Source organism: Pongo pygmaeus, chromosome 22, assembly GCF_028885625.2.
Source record: "Pongo pygmaeus isolate AG05252 chromosome 22, NHGRI_mPonPyg2-v2.0_pri, whole genome shotgun sequence".
Taxonomy (NCBI): domain Eukaryota; kingdom Metazoa; phylum Chordata; class Mammalia; order Primates; family Hominidae; genus Pongo; species Pongo pygmaeus.
The window spans coordinates 50,177,337-50,192,197 of record NC_072395.2 but is presented as its reverse complement, the minus strand read 5'-3'; the positions used below and the strand labels follow the sequence as shown (position 1 = coordinate 50,192,197).

General features: G+C 47.6%; 1 protein-coding gene across 1 annotated transcript in view; it reads left to right on the top strand.

Annotated features, from left to right (window-relative positions):
• The first annotated feature begins 893 nt into the window (after window positions 1–893).
• The window catches only part of VPS26C (VPS26 endosomal protein sorting factor C), a 68,715-nt gene continuing 54,747 nt past the window's right edge, over window positions 894–14,861 (top strand). Inside the window, exons 1-2 of the mRNA XM_063659745.1 lie at window positions 894–1,023; window positions 7,701–7,822. The gene's annotated coding sequence lies outside the window, so the exon portion shown is untranslated. The remainder of the gene's footprint in view (window positions 1,024–7,700; window positions 7,823–14,861) is intronic.

The window sequence follows — 14,861 nt, the reverse complement described above, 5'->3', positions numbered from 1 at the left end:
GGCAGAGATTCAGTGTTTATCCTGCTTTCTCTAGGCAGGATGCCAAGCCATTGCACATAGGAAACTCTGGCCCACTTTGATAAAATGTGAACAAAGTTCAAATATCAGGTCTTGGAAAGATCTGTAAATGTTCGTTTTGATTTAAAAAGTATCTTTTAGTCAGTTTTTTAAAGGTGTAGCAAAAATTCACTCGAAAGTTTAGATATAACATTAGTAAAGTTTAGGTGTTCCGTCAAATCTCCAACTGGTTAGCCACAGAAAGTGTGATGATTATTTACTTAGAAAAGGTAGACTGTGAGTTTCTTAAGAAAAGGACAAAGAAAATAGTCCCTTCTGAATGTGATGAAGGCCTGGGAATAAAGGCCAGTGTTCCAGAGAAGCAACTGTCCAGTACCCTGTCTCGTGTTCCAGTGACAGGCTACAATTTGGCAGCATGAGTGTGAGCTGGATTAAAGATGAGATCGTCAATTTGATGAGCAGAGTTTTGCAAATCTGGATGTAACCAATATAAATGTAAGTTTCAAGCAAGGTGTTGAGACTATATCTGGCTGCAAATGGCAGAAAATCCGAAATGACAGCAGCTTAAACATGATAGAAGTGGTTTCTCCAAGCAGCCTGGTGCAGGTATAAAGGGTGCCTCAATCAACAGGAACCCAGGCTCTTTCCACCTTGCTGCATCCCTAAGCATTACCTATGGCCCAAGATGGCTCCTCAAGTCCCGCATAGGAAGCAAAAAGATAGAAGGCAGAGGAAAACAAGGCCCCTCTATTTAAGGACACGTCCCAGAAGTGGCGAATACAACCCCCACTTACATCCCATTGACTAGAATTTAGTCACATGGTCACAATGGGATGTAAGTAGACGCACAAAAGGCTGGAATTCTGGCAGAGGTTGGGATTCTTGATTCTGGCTGCTTTGTGCTCAGTTAGAAATGGAGGTTCCATTACTGTAGAACAGTGCGTCTGTGTAATAAAGAATTTGACCTTGCCCAAGAAGAGGTCCATCCTTTGCCTTCAGCTTCTGGTAGGTAATCTCTCAGCCCCTGGAAAATCATGCTCGATAGGAGTATCTTTGTTTAGATTGGGTGCTGGCCACACCAGGAAGTCTAACAGTGTGATTTAGGGAGGGGGTTGGGGTCACGTCGTATTAGCTCAACATCCAGAGGGGCTGGAGGCTGCGATCAACCACATGGGAAATCAATCATTACTACACAATGGAACCCCAATAAAAACTCTAAGCTTGGGTGGGCTTCCCTGGTGGGCAAACTCCATGTGTGTTGTCCACGTTAATGCCAGGAAAGTGGCACTATCCATGGCTTCCCAGGGAGAAAACAATGGAAGCTCTGTGGTGGGTTCTTTCCTGGACTCTGCCCTGTATTCTTCTTCTCTCTCTTTTTTTTTTTTTTTTGAGATGGAGTCTCGCTCTGTCACCCAGGCTGAAATGCAGTGGCGCGATCTTGGCTCACTGCAACCTCCGCCTCCTGGGTTCAAGCGATTCTGTTGCCTCAGACACCTCAGTAGCTGGGATTACAGGTGCGCAACACCATGCCTGACTAATTTTTGTATTTTTAGTAGAGACGGGGTTTCACCATGTTGGTCAGGCTGGTCTCGAACTCCTGACCTCGTGATCCACCAGCCTCGGCCTCCCAAAGTGCTGGGATTACAGGCGTGAGCCACCGCGCCCGGCCCCCTCGGCTGATTTTAATCTGTATCCTTTTGCTGTAATAAACTGTAACCATGAGTAATAAACTGTAACCATGAGTACACCAGCTTTCAGAGAGTTCGGAGTTCGGTGAGTCTTTCTAGTGAATTATCAAAACTGAGAGTGGTTTTGGTAATCCCCCATACTTTTTTATTTTTGAGACAGTCTCGCTGCGTCGCCCAGGCTGGAGTGCAGTGGTGTGGATTTTGGCTCACTGCAAGCTCCACCTCTCAGGTTCACGCCATTCTCCTGCCTCATCCTCCCGAGTAGCTGGGACTACAGACGCCTGCTACCATACCTGGCTAATTTTTTTGTATTTTTAGTAGAGATGGGGTTTCACCGTGTTAGCCAGGGTGGTCTCGATCTCCTGACCTCGTGATCCACCCGCCTCGGCCTCCCAAAGTGCTGGGATTACAGGCGTGAGCCACCACGCCCGGCCGGAATCCCCCATACTTTTAATTGTTCTCAGGAGTGAGGGTGATCGTGTGTAGACTATGCTCACCTTAACTTCATAATGCCCCAACCATTTTCTTATAACAGTACACTGGGGCGAAAGGACAAAGCTGATTGTGGCCAGAGGTTTGACACTGTTCCAGGGCTTACTTGTCTGCCCTGGAAATTGAGGACCCCAGTATCTGAATACACACGTAACTCATTCATGACATGCCAGGATTCTGCTATAGAAGAGAAGGAGAAAAGCAAACTGCCACAGCTTGCCCTCTTAGCCGCCTGATATCCATACACATCTCTCCTCCCACACATGGTACATATTCATACCCTTACCCAGGGCAACAACTTCAGAGTCCCACCAATGCACTTCCTCCAGCTCGAAGTCCTGCACCCTGGAGTGTGTTCAGAGCTCTCCATAAGTCTAGAAGGGCTCTTTCTAGGCTGGAAACCCACGAACTGAAAGAAAAGTTACCTTCCCTAACATGTTTGCCTCTGGACTGGCTCTCAATGTCCAGCAGAGAAGTGGACATGTAAAGCCCTTTGTAAAACATTGAGACCTCAGTAAAACCTTTACTTGGGATACAGAAGCCATTGGGTTTTTCAGTCCAGCAAAGCCCAAAATTACCAGCTTATCACTCAAATCTGCTTGCAAGTGGCAGGCAGAGAGGGCTCCTTGGCCAAAATGATATTTTTCATTCGGTTGACAGATTGGCTGGCTTTACCCAAGCTCACCTTTCTTTTAGATTTTGCAGGAAGTGGCAGGAAGAAGCTGACTGTGCCCAAAATTCTGATCTTCCAACCATTTCCTCCTGACTCTCAGCCTTGGTCAGCATGTAGTATGCCTTCTAAAGTAACCCTGGAAACATGCCACCAAATGTCCCATTGCCATGTCCTAATGATCATCATTTATCCTACCTGCAATATATGAGTCCCAGCCATGTCATTGCTAAGTCAGTGCCACAACCTAGGTTCTGTAACATACATTTTCCCACTTCCGGATACCAGATTTTGTCCTGGTTAGGACTGGAGGTAGCTGCAAGTGTCTGAAATTACAAAATAACAGTCGCTCAAACAAGATGAAGTATATAAGTTGCCAATTGCTGCTGTAGCCAATGACCACAAACCTAGTAGCTTAAAACAACACACATGTATTATCTTTCAGCTCTAGAGGTCGGAATTCTAAAATGAGAGTTGAGGAGCTAAAATCAAGGTGTGGGCCAAGCTGAGTTCTTTCTGGAGGCTACAGGGGAGGGGGTGTTTCCTTGCCTTTTCCAGGGGGTCGCAGCGCCTGCATTCTTTCTTGACCTCTGGGCCTTCCTCCATATTCAAGGTGCCTCACTTCAACCTTGCCACTCCTGTCATCACAGGTTGTTTTTCTGTCTCTGATCTTCCTGCTTATCTCATATAAGGACGCTTATGACGACTTTGAGCCTACCCAGAATAACTAGGATCATCCAGGCTAACCCCCACCCCCCATCTCAAGGTCCTCAAGCACATCTGCAAAGTCCCTTTCCCCAGGTCAAGCAATATATTCAACTATTTCTAGGGGCAAGGAGGTGGGCATCCTTTTCGGGGAAGGAGGGAAGTATTATTCTGTCTACCCCAGCAAGATAGCTATTTGTTTCTCTCTTAAATAAATATAGGCAGCCGGGGCCAGGACGGAGGGTACCTGGAAGGGCTTGGCCTCCTTCTGCCTTGTCCCTCATCCCTCTACAATCCTAGTAAGTAGCTTCTGCCTCAAGGCCCCAGAAGACTACGCAGACTCAGGCCAGTGCACCCAAATACTAACCAGCAAGTGGGAAGAATGGGAGGAAAGAAGGACTTGCACACCCTCTTTTTTTTTTTTTTTTTTGAGATGGAGTCTAGCTCTGTCACCCAGGCTGGAGTGCAGCGGCGAAATCTCAGCTCATGTAACCTCCGCCTCCCAGATTCAAGAGATTCTCCTGTCTTAGCCTCCCAAGTAACTGGGATTACAGGTGCCCACCACCACGCCCAGCTAATTTTTGTATTTTTAGTAGAGACGGGGTTTCACCATGTTGGTCAGGCTGGTCTCGAACTCCTGACCTCAGGTGATCCGCCTGCTTCGGCCTCTCAAAGTGCTGGGATTGCAAGTGTGAGCCATTGCCCGGCTTGCACCCTCTCTTGAAGGGCACCTCCCAAGAGTTGCACACTAGGTTTCCATTAACAGCCCACATGGCCACCTCTAGCTGCACAGGTGGTGAAGAAATGCAAGGTTTCTTCACGACAGTCATGTGTCCGTCCAGCTAAAAAGTTGAGGTTTAGGTTGGGAGTGGTGGCTCACGCATGTAATCCCAGCACTTTGGGAGGCTAAGGTGGATGGATCACCTGAGGTCAGGAGTTCGAAGCCAGCCTGGCCAACATGGTAAAACCCCGTCTCTACTAAAAGTATTAGAAATACAAAAATTAGCCGGGCGTAGTGGCAGGCACCTGTAACCCAGCTGCTTGGGAGGCTGAGACAGGAGAATTGCTTGAACCCGGGAGGCGGAGGTTGCAGTGAGCCAAGATGGCGCCACTGCACTCCAGCCTGGGCAACAAAAAACAAAACTCTGTCTCAAAAAGAAAGTTGAGGTTTCTGCTATCACAGAGGAAGGGGAGGACATATAGGGGGAGACATCTAACAGAATGTCTAGAGTCCCTGACCTGATCTCTAAAATTATATGTACATTTTCAGGTGGGGATTCAATGCAAACATGTGAAATTCCAGAAAGCAGACAGGTCTACCTAACTGTTACTCATCTTGTGCAGATCTTTGACATAATTCAACAAGCATCCTTTGTGTAGCACCCAGACTAATGCTGTTCCCTTAAAAAATTAGGGTGAGAGAGAAAAATGACCTCACATTAAACACCCTTCAGGGAAAACATGAAATGGAAGTTTACTAATTCCAAAAGTAAATAGAGGGGTTTTTCCTCCTGAAGCTCAGAATATACTAAATTATCCACTGCCGATCAGCGAATGGATAATTTGGGTATGATGGCTGGGGTGTATCCCGGAGTGGAGTGAGGCTCCAGGGCGCGGGGAACCAGGAAGCGGGGACTCTTTCCTACACTGACCATTAAGTTTCATGAAGGCCCTGTGAGTGTATCTGACGGGAATGGGGATTTGGGTGGGACATGGAACCCTGACCCCTCATCTACAGGTGGAGCCTCTCTCACTGTCCCAGCACAGGTCCATTCGGTGACTGAGTCACACTGGGGCTAGCTGCTACGTTGTTTTCTATTGTCCCACTTCTTTTTATCCTACTTTGCCATCATGGGCATTGCCCACTCAGCATGGTCTGTTGTTGAGATTACTACAAACATTTGCCAACTGGAATGTGTGGTGAGGTGCTACCCTCTAACACACGCTGCACACCTGCAGGCAATGTGCAGGGTCTGTCTAAATGCAAAGGTGATCATTTAATGTTATGGGTTGCATTGTGTTTTGTGTTCCCTTAAAAAACACATGTTGGGGCCAGGCATGGTGGCTCGTGCCTGTAATCCTAGCACTTTGGGAGGCCATGGCAGAAGGATCGATTAAGCTCAGGAATTTGAGACCAGCCCGGGCAACACGGCAAAAGCCCACCTACAAAAATACAAAAATTAGCTGGGCGTGGTGGCTCATGCCTGTGGTCGCAGCTTTTTGGGAGGCTGAGGCAGGAGGATTGCTTGAGCCCAGGAGTCTGAGGCTGCAGTGAGCTGTGATCGTGCCGCTGCACTCCAGCCTAGGTGACAGAGTGAGACTCTGTCTCAAAAATAAATAAATAAATAAATAATAGAAATTAATTTCTCACAGTTTTAGAGGCTGGGAAGTCCCAGATCCTGGCACTGGCATATTGGGGCCTGGTCTCTGTGCTTCTGAGATGGTCTCGAATGCTGCACCCTCTGGAGTGGAGAAGCATCATGTCCTCACAAGGCAGAAGAGCAGAGGCAAGCAGACCCATGCCCCAAAGCCCTTGTTATAGCAGCATCGGGCCCATCAAGCCCCACCTCCCAACACTGTTGCACTGGGGATTAAGTTTCCAACATTCGAATGTTGGAGAGGCCACATTCAAACCATAGCACCCTCCACGTACCTCCATAGCTCTCTGTATGTAGAGGAATGAACTGCTATCAAGAGGAGAAATCTGGGCATAGGAGGAAAACTTTGGAGAATGGCAATAACCCACTCAGAATTCATTCACCATGGTTCAGACAGAGAGAAATTTTTTAAATAATGAGTGAAGAAATCAGACCCAAGGCAGAGGAAAATATCCTATGACAAAATAAGCCCACAACATGTTAAAAAGAGGAGAGAGACCATGTGTGCTATGAGTCTCTTAGTTATGAGATATGTGTACTCATAGCGGGCTGAGTGTTGGCCTCCCCAAAAGATACATCCTCTTAGAACCTGTGCATGTGACCTCATTTGAAAAAAGTTCTCTGCAGGTGTAATTAAGGATTTTGAGATGAGATCATCCTCGATTATCTGGGTGGATCCAAAATCCAATGGCAAGGGTTCTCATAAGAGGAAAAAAAGGAGCCAGGCACAGTGGCTCACGCTTGTAAACCCAGCACTTTGGGAGGCCGAGGCGGGCAGATCATGAGGTCAGGAGTTTGAGACCAGCCTGGCCAACACAGTGAAACTCTGTCTCTACCAAAAATACAAAAAATTATCCAGGCGTGTTGGTGGGCGCCTGTAATCCCAGCTACTCGGGAGGCTGAGGCAGGAGAATCACTTGAACCCAGGAGGCAGAGGTTGCAGTGAGCCGAGATGGTGCCATTGTACTCCAGCTTGGGTGACAGTGCGAGACTCCGTCTCAAAAAAAAAAAAGAAAAGGAGGAAAAGGGAGAAGGACACACAGAGGAGAAGCAGATGTAAAAACCGAAGTGGAGATTGTAGTGATGTGTCAACGAGCTAAAGGACCCCAAGGGCTGCCGGCAGCCAGCAGCAGCCGGCGCAGGCATGGGACGGATTCTCCTGCAGACACTCCAGGGGGAAGCAGCCCTGCCAACACCTTAAAATTGGACTCTTCTGGTTCCCAGGATTGTAACAGTGTACATTTCTATTACTGTAAGCCACCAATTTTGTGATAATCTGTTACAGCAGTTCTAGGAAGCTAGTACAGCACCCTAAAGTAACTAAGGAGAAAACTAGACTTGGCCATTGTTGGAATGAAAGTATCTCCACAATCACCCACCCCTGCCGCCAGCGAAGGCCTGGCTGGTGGGGGGTGTCCTGCAAGCAGCAGTGATGTCAACACCCGAGGAAGGCCAGGGCTGGGACTCTGTGCACAAGTAGGAGGGGTGCAGGGTCTTGGGAGGGGCTAGTAAGAGACTAACTCCCCCCAACACTTTGATGCTTAGAGTAACTCTTCACACTCTACTGGAATTACATGTTCAGTCATCTCTCTTCCCTTCTGGGCTGTAAACTACATGAGGAGAAGATTGTGCCTGTTTTGTTCCCTGGTGAGTCTTCAGGATTCAGTACCATATATAATTGACACCCAGCAAATAGATGTGCAACAACTGACCAAAGAAATGTATCATATCTTTTGTTGTTGTTGTTAGACCAAGTCTTGCTCTGCTGACCAGGCTGGAGTGCAGTGGCATGGTCTCGGCTCACTGCAACCTCCGCCTCCCGGGTTCAAGCAATTTTCCTGCCTCAGCCTCCCAAGCAGCTGGAACTACAGGTATGTGCCACCACGTCCGGCTAATTTATTGTATTTTTAGTAGAGAAAGGGTTTCACCATGTTGGCCAGGCTGGTCTCAAACTCCTGACCTCAAATGATCCACCCCCCTCAGCCTTTCTAAGTGCTAAGATTATAGGCGTGAGCCACCATGCCCGGCTTGAAAAATACCTTTTTTAAATCCCTGTAAATTGTATAATAAGCATCTCTATCACAATTTCCAGCCCCAACTTTTATTTTAAGTTTCAAACGTAGATAGGAGCTAGAAAAAATGTACAATGAACAGGCACCACCCAGATTCTAGAATAAATGTTTTGCTATGTTTGCTGTATCACATATCTACGTATCCACCAATCTATCTAATAAAACATTTTGCCCTCAGGGTTAATATCGAAATACCTCAGGTAAACCAAGAAGAGCTCCATGATAATGTAGAAAATAAACCAATGGGGCCGGGCGTGGTGGCTCACGCCTGTAATCCCAACAGTTTGGGAGGCAGAGGAGGGCAGATCATCTGAGGTCAGGAGTTCGAGACTAGCCTGGCCAAGAAACTCCGTCTCTACTAAAAATACAAAAATTAGCCAGGCATGGTGGCGTGCGCCTGTAATCCCAGCCACTTGGGAGGCTGAGGCGGGTGGCGGAGGGGTGTCGCTTGGACCCAGGAGGCGGAGGTTTTGGTGAGCCGAGATTGCGCCACTACACTCCAGCCTGGGTGACAAAGTGAGACTCCATCTCAAAAAAAAAAAGAAAAAAGAAAGAAAATAAATCAATGGGACCATAACTGACATGAACTAAGGATACCTCACCTGGAGGACCCGTCCCTAGGGCCCACGCCTTGGCCCACTCAGTCAGGATCAGGGAGTAAGCCTGGCTGGATCTGGAGCCAAGATGAGGACCTTCCCTAAGGGCCTGTGGCATCACTTGACATCTTCTTGCCACATGGGACTCCTGGAATTCCAGTAAATCCCAATAAACAGAAGCCCAGGATAACAGGCAGTTGGGAGTGGTGGAAGAAAGAGATTTGGTGCAGCCACAACTGATGAATCCCCGGCAGCCACCAAGAGCTGGTTGCTGAGGAGTCCATCATGCTCCAGCATGGTGTCTGCTGCCTGAATGGGCCTGCCTCTTCTTCCTGCAGGGCCAGCGCACACGCTATGCACTGCAGCTCCTGCAGCTGATACGGGAGCCAGAGTGGGGACCTGGCCACTGTCATGGTTCAACCACGGTTAGCTCCACTCCCTGAAACGATCTTAGGTGTTCCTGCAGTGGCAGGAAATCAAGTGAATGTTGATGTATTTTACAAAGGCTTGCCCTATTCTTTGCAGACTTATTAGCTTTACCCCATTACAGTGGTCCCCAACCTTTTTGGCACGAGGGACTGGTTTCATGGAAGACATTTTTTTCCATGGACAGGGCACGGGAATGGGTTTGGAATGATTCAAGTGCATTACATTTATTGGGCACTTTACTTCTATTATTATTACATTGTAATAATATATAATGAAATAATTATACAACTCACTATAATGTAGAATCAGTGGGAACCCTGAGCTTGTTTTCCTGAAACTAGATGGTCCCATTGAGAGGTGACAGCGTGCTGGAAGTCCGCACCGCTCTCGCTCGCTCTGGGCGCCTCCTCTGCCTGGGCTCCCACTTTGGCAGCACTTGAGGAGCCCTTCAGCCCACTGCTGGACTGTGGGAGCCCCTTTCTGGGCTGGCCAAGGCCAGAGCCCACTCCCTCAGCTTGCAGGAAGGTGTGGAAGGAGAGGCGCGAGCGGGAACCGGGGCTGCCTGCGGCGCTTGAGGGCCAGCCGGAGTTCCGGGTGGGCGTGGGCTTGGCGGCCCCGCACTCGGAAGCAGCTGGCCGGCCCTGCTGGCCCCGGGTAATGAGGGACTTAGCACCCGGGCCAGCGGCTGCGGAGGGTGTACGGGTCCCCCAGCAGTGCCAGCCCACCGGCGCTGCGCTCGATTTCTCACCGGGCCTTAGCTGCCTTCCCGCGGGGCAGACCTCGGGACTGCAGCCCGCCAAGCCTGAGCCTTCCCCCGCCTCCGTGGGTTCCTGTGCAGCCCGAGCCTCCCCGACGAGCGCCGCCCCCTGCTCCACGGTGGCCAGTCCCATTGACCACCCAAGGCCCGAGGAGTGCGAGCGCATGGCGCGGGACTGGCAGGCAGCTCCACCTGCAGCCCCGGTGCGGGATCCACTGGGTGAAGCTAGCTGGGCTCCTGAGTCTGGTGGGGACGTGGAGAATCTTTATGTCTAGCTCAGGGATTGTAAATACACCAATCGGCACCCTGTGTCTAGCTCAGGGTTTGTGAGGGCACCAATCGACACTCTGTATCTAGCTGCTCTGGTGGGGCCTTGAAGAACCTTTGTGTCCATACTCTGTATCTGACTAATCTAACGGGGAGGTGGAGAACCTTTGTATCTAGCTCAGGGATTGTAAACGCACCAATCAGCGCCCTGTCAAAACAGGCCACTCGGTTCTACCAATCAGCAGGATGTGGGTGGGGCCAGATAAAACTAAAACCAGGCTGCCCGAGCCAGCAGTGGCAACCCGCTGGGGTCCCTTTCCACACTGTGGAAGCTTTGTTTTTTCGCTCTTTGCAATAAATCTTGCTACTGCTCACTTTTTGGGTCCACACTGCTTTTATAAGCTGTAACACTCAGCACGACGATCTACAGTTTCACTCCTAAAGCCAGCGAGACCACGAGCCCACCAGGAGGAAAGAACAACTCCAGACACGCTGCCTTAAGAGCTGTAACACTCACCGTGAAGGTCTGCAGCTTCACTCCTGAGCCAGCGAGACCACAAACCCACCAGAAGGAAGAAACTCCGAACACATCCGAACATCAGAAGGAACAAACTCCAGACGCGCCACCTTAAAAGCTGTAACACTCACCGCGAGGGTCCGCGGCTTCATTCTTGAAGTCAGTGAGACCAAGAACCCACCAATTCCGGACACAACATCTGGGAGTGACAGAGACAGATCATCAGGCATTAGATTCTTATAAGGAGCGTGCATCCTAGATCCCTCACACGTGCAGTTCACAATAGGGTTCATGCTCCTATGAGACTCTACAGCCGGCCGCCGCTGATCTGACAGGAGGCAGAGCTCAGGCGGTAACGCCAGCGATGGGGAGTGGCTGTAAGTATAGATGAAGCTTTGCTGGCCCACCTGCTGCTCAGCTGCTCACCTCCTGCTGTGCCGCCGGTTCCTAACCAGTCGGTGTCTGTAGGGGGGATGAAAGGGGGGCGGGAGGGGTGGGGGACCCCTGCCATTACACACATTTGGGGGACTTGTTTTTGGCAAGTTCAGGCTACAGTTCTTATACTTTCTTTTAGTGGATTTATATTTTAGAATTTGGAATAACTTCAGTCCACAAACTCTCAGGACGTGCTGGCGCATTGTTGATGTGCTCCAAGAGGTTTACAGTCAGCACAGGGCAGGACCCTCATCGCAAACGACGCCCCGCACTGGGACAGGCAAGGAGGAAGCAAACGCACAAACCAGAAAAGTGGACATGTGTTGCCACACTTTAGCTTTGAATTATTGCTAGGCTGTGAGAATGAAATGAAGGTAATAAATAAAATGTGTGGTTTCCACAAGCTTTCCTTCTCTTATTGCCTCTTAAATATTGAAACTGTTTGTGATGTAGTATTCATTGATTTGCCTATTGACATAACTTAGATGTCTCCCCTATAAATGGTAAGAAGACTATTCAGAAACTGGTAAATTGACCTTGTATATGTAACTCAACTGAAAACAACTCCATCCTGGGTTGAGTTAGGAAAGCCAATTCATCTGTGTTTGGTTTAAGGTTATTTACTTTGGTTTCTGGGCTGGGCATGGTGGCTCATGCTTGTAATCCCAGCACTTTGGGAGGCTAAGGTGGGAAAATTGTTGAGCCCAGAAGTTAAAGACTAGCCTGGGCAGGCTGGGCGCTGTGGCTCACGCCGGTAATCCCAGCACTTTGGGAGGCTGAGGCAGGCGGATCATGAGGTCAGGAGATCAACACCATCCTGGCTAACACGGTGAAACCCCATCTCTACTAAAAATACAAAAAATCAGCCGGGCGTGGTAGCAGGCGCCTGTAGTCCCAGCTACTCGGGAGGCTGAGGCAGGAGAATGGCGTGAACCCGGGAGGTGGAGCGTGCAGTGAGCCGAGATCGTGCCACTGCACTACAGCCTGGGCGACACAGCAAGACTCCGTCTCAGAAAAAAAAAAAAAAAGACTAGCCTAGTTTAATAGGAAATATTTTTAACTTGAATAGTAAATACTTTCATTTACTGGCAAATATTTTTGAAATAATGCATATCTGTGAGAAGAGCAAAAACCGAACAAAAGGGCCAGGCGTGGTGGCTCATGCCTGTAATCCCAGCACTTTGGGAGTTCAAAGCCAGCCTGGCCAAGATGGTGAAATCCCATCTCTACTAAAAATACAAAAATTAGCTGGGTGTGGTGGCAGGCACCTGTAGTTCCAGCTACTTGGGAGGCTGAGGCAGGAGAATTGCTTGAACCTGGGAGGCGGAGGTTGCAGTGAGCTGAGATGGCTCCACTGCACTCCAGCATGGATGACAGAGTGAGACTTCATCTCAAAAAAAAAAAAAAAAAGAAAAGAAAAAGAAAAAAAGAAACTTTATAGTATTAGCTTTTAGGTCTATGATCCATTTCAAGTTAATGTTTGTATATGTTGTCAAGTAACAGGCAAGGTTCATTTTTTCCCGTATGGATATCCAGTTGTTCCAGCACCAGTTGTTGAAAAGGCTTTCCTGTCCCTGTGGAACTGCCTTGGCACCTTTGTTGAAAGTCATATATGATTTTTGTTGACCATATGTGTAAGGTTTTATTTCTGGACTCCCTAATCTGTTCCATTGATCTGCTTATCTGTCTTTAAGCATTGATCCTTGTTGTTTTATGCTAGGTCTTAAAGTCAGGCAGTGTAAATCCTCCCACTGTGCTCTACTTTTTCAAAATGTGTTGGCTGTTATAGGATCTTTGCATTATCATACAAGTGTTTAAATTTTTAAACCAAAAACTGGGATTATAGAATGCAATTGCATTGAGGGAGAGATGGCATCTTGAGTCTTGTACTCCATAAACATGGAATGTTTCTCCATTTATCAGACCTTCTTGTATTTTCTTTCAGCATAATCATGTTTTCAGTGACTGCCTAATATCTCTTTGATTTGAAGGTGTAATGTATCCGACCATGTCCATTTTGCCAATTAGATTGTTTCCACTTTTTCATTATTAATAATTTGCCGTGAATACCATGGTGTTTTTATTAGTCTGTCCTCATGCTGATAATAAAGACATACCTGAGACTGGGTAATTTATAAAGGAAAGAGGTTTAGTGGACTCCTGGTTCCACATGGCTTGGGAGGCCTCACAATCATGGCAGAAGACAAATGAAGAACAAAGTCATGTCTTACATGGCGGCAGGCAAGAGATCTTGTGTAGAGGAACTCCCCTTTATAAAGCCATCAGATCTTGTGAGACTTATTCACTATCATGAGAACAGCATGGGAAAAACCTGCCCTCATGATTCAGTTACCTCCCACTGGGTCCCTCCCATGACACGTGGGGATTATTACAAGTCAAGGTGAGATTTGGGTGGGGACACAGAGCCAAACCATATCAGTATTTAAAAAATGTTTTTTTCTCATATTTAGGATTACTTGATTGCTGGGAGATTTTTTTTCCAAATTTAGGATTAATCTTTACATAGATTCCCAGCAGTCAAATTACTGGGCCAAAGAATATAAACATTTTAAAGGCGTTGGTATATATTTCCAAATTTATTTCTACATGTGTTGTACCATTCACATTGCTATCATCAATGAATGAAATGCCTGTTTCACCACATAGCTGCCAATATTTAGTATTTTTTGCTAATTTAATCTGTGAAGTAGAAGATTTCTACTAGAATTTCTTTTATTTCAATTGAAGTGAAACATTTTCCCATATGTCTGCTAACTACTTGATTTCCTCTTTTGCAAACTGTTATTCATGTCCTGTGTCTTAAAGTTCTTATTATAGATGTGAATGTTATCCTCTCTGGTAGTCAAAATTCTAAGAATGACCCCCAATGACCTTCTTCTTTCTATAATCCCCTCCCTTTGAGTGAGGGTGGAAGCTGTGGATATGATGAAATATCAGTCCCAAGATTATGTTACCTGGCATGGTTAATCTTAAAATAGGGAGATTTTCTAGGTGGGCCTAACTAATATCATTAGCCTTTTAAAAGCAGAAAATGTTCTCTGTCTGGCAGCAGAAAGGCAGGCAGAAAGGGAAGTCAAAGAGATTCAAAGCTCAAGAAGGATTTGACACACCATGGCTGGCTTTGATGATGGAGGGGCTCTGCCCACTGATCAGAGAGAGGTCTTTAAAAGCTGAGAGTGGTCCCTGCTGACAGTCAGTGAGGGCACGTGACTGGAGTCCTACAACCACAAGGAACTGAATTCTGCCAGTCACCTCAATGAGCTTTCAAGTAGGTGCTTCCCAGAGCCTCCAGGTAATAGCCCAGCCTGGCAGACACCTTGATTTCAACCCTGTTTGACCCTAAGCAGAGAATCCAGTTGAACCCACAGAGGTGTGAGCTAATCAGTGGGTGTTGTTTCACTTCTCTACATTTATAGTTATTTATTACACGGCTATAGAAAACTAACACGTCCTCTATGGTCAAAATGTGAACTTTTCTTGTCATATTTGTTGTATATATTTCCCAAAATGTTCTTTCCTTTTTTTGGGGAGGGGTGGGGGAAGTGGGACAGCGTTTCGCTCTTGTTGCCCAGGCTGGAATGCAATGGCATGATCTCGACTCACCGCAACCTCCACCTCCTGGGTTCAAGTGATTCTCCCCTCTCAGCCTCCCGAGTAGCTGGGATTACAGGCATGTGCCACCATACCTGGTTAATTTTGTATTTTTAGTTGAGACAGGGTTTCTCTATGTTGGTCAGGCTGGTCTCAAACTCCCAACCTCAGGTGATCCACCTGCCTTGGCCTCCCAAAGTGCTGGGATTATAGGCGTGAGCCACC